Source organism: Melospiza georgiana, chromosome 6, assembly GCF_028018845.1.
Source record: "Melospiza georgiana isolate bMelGeo1 chromosome 6, bMelGeo1.pri, whole genome shotgun sequence".
NCBI classification, from domain to species: Eukaryota; Metazoa; Chordata; class Aves; order Passeriformes; family Passerellidae; genus Melospiza; species Melospiza georgiana.
The window spans coordinates 48,382,215-48,384,646 of record NC_080435.1 but is presented as its reverse complement, the minus strand read 5'-3'; positions in this window follow the sequence as shown (position 1 = coordinate 48,384,646).

Genomic DNA, 2,432 nt, shown 5'->3' with positions numbered 1-2,432 from the left:
TTGGATGTGGGAGTTGCAATCCTCTCAGAGCCCTCTTAGCAAAACAGAATTGGGGCTAAACTGCCCAGCCTTGCCCTTTGGCAGCCTTCTGGTTTGTAGGAAAGCTGTTAAGAAAGAAACTATGTTATCTGCAGTTTTGAAGTTTCACATTTGGGTCTTCTTTTTTAGTAAACACTTTCAGAATTTGGTAGTATCTTAGATACCATTTGTAGTGTGTGGCTTTGGTGGGTTGCTGGAACTGCCTTCCACAGCATTAAAGTTCTGTTATGAGACATATGGCTGGTGGTTACTTTTGCTTTTTAGCACACTCAGAGCCAGAGCAAATTGTTTCATAGCATCATAGGATGGTTCAGGCTGGAAGGGACCAAAGATCATCCTGTTCCAGTCCCCTTCCATGCTAGACCAGGTTACTCAAAGTCCCATCCCACCCAGACTTGAACATTTCCAGGGATCCAAAGCTTCTCTGGACAATCTGTTCCAGGGCCTCCCCACCCACACAGCAAAGCATTTCTACCTAATCTAAACCGGCCCTCTTTCAGTTTAAAGCCACCCTGCCTTGTCTTATCACTACATATCCTTGTAAAAAGTCTGTCTCCCTGCTCTCCTGTAGCCCCATTTAAGTACTGGAAGGCTGCTACAAGGTCTCCAAAGAGCCATCTCTTCTGCAGGCTGAATAACATTTTATTTCAATATCATAAATCCATCATGGTTTTACCTACTTACATGCTATTCTCTTTTGGAAAAGGTGATATGTGCATTTGTTTACACAGCCCATTTCCCCTCTTCCATGATAGCAGTAGTTCCAAGGATCATGCTGGATTCCTGCTGCAGGTGACGTAGCTGCTTCTGTCTGAGCCTCACAACTGTACCTCAGAAACCTCTCTGCTAACATCAGCCCATACACCCAGCTACACCTTTCACATTTTTCCCTTAGACAAACTTCCCTCTCAATCCAGGACGGCTTCCTAAATTTCTAGCACAATCAAAGAAATAATTGAATTCAGTAGTAAAAATTGGTGTATTACTCAAGTGTCTTCAGTATCTGCCCAATACATTTCAACAGAGATTTAGGATTCTTGTAGCAGTCTTCCCATGTATCTCACAAAAAAGAACATCCTGCTGATGTTTATTAATGCAGAAGTTACAGACGAGTTATTTGGCAATGACTGTATTAGGTTTCTGGGAAGTGACAGCTGGAACAAGGTGTACTTCCCTCATGTAGCCCAGCTATGAGAAACACCTTTGGACTTAGATGATGGGTCAGCAATGCTTTTAAGTGATATTAGATATCTTTTAGGACAGCAGGATAATAAAACATAAGCATAACCTACATGGCTACTAGGCTGGAAATAAATGAGGTGAAACTAAGATTCCTGGCTTGTTTTTTTTTTGTTTTTTTGTTTTTTTTTTTTTTTTTTTTTTTTTTTTGTTTTTTTTTTTTTTTTTCTTGCTGGATAATCAGCGTGGTGATCTTTGTCAGTTCGAAAAGGTGATTCCTGAAGTGACCCGAATTCTATCAGCTAGACTGTCCGGAGCTGCGTCAGGTCCCTGGGCACGACTGCTCCAGGGAAGTATTGATGAACAACCTGTAATGACCTTTCACATTTGTCATCACAAGCAAAGCTGGGTCGGTGCAGACAATGCAAATGGCAGAGTCAGAACAAAACTATGAATTTCTGCACACATTCAGAAACAGTCGGTCACAAAATGCAAATTTAATTGTTGGGGTTTTTTTTACAGACATGCAAGTGGTTTTTATAGCATGCAATGAGGAAGCTGGTGTGCTATTTGTACGTGGTTTATCAGGCGAAGAAACACGTGCCTCTACATTTCACAAATGAGTGTTCGCTTTTCCTTCTCTCATTACAAACGGAGAGGGGTGTCAGTGCACAGCCCCAGCCCCTCTGGCGGTGCGTGTGGCTCAGGCAGCCCTGCCCGGCCCGCCCGCAGCCGGCAGTGGGCAGCACACGGGCCGCCCTTGTGGGACACGCCAGGACCGTGAGGGGCCGCTCGGCTTCTTCTGTCATCTCACGGATTCCCTCTGGCACATTCCTCTGCCTTCCCATGCTGGGCCTCCTGCCTCCATCCTGCCCGAAGGCACAGGGCAGTTCCAGCGGGAAGGCGCAGCCGGCGCGGCCCCGGTCGTGTCCCGTGCACAACCTGCGCAATCGCCGCGGCCCCGCCGGCTCCCGGCGCGCCCTCAGCGCGGGCCCGGCCAACGCGAGAGGAGCTTCCCGGGACTCCTGGGACACGCGGGACCACGCCACTCACCCCGCAGCAGGGGAACTACAAGTCCCAAAAAGCTTTGCGCGCAGAGCCGGCGGCTGCCTGAGCCAGTGGGGCGCTGGGCTTGCTGGGGCTCGTAGTGTGGCCGGGGGGATGTCCGGCCCCGCCTCCGCCCGGCCGCGATTGGCCGCGCCCGGCTCCGCCCC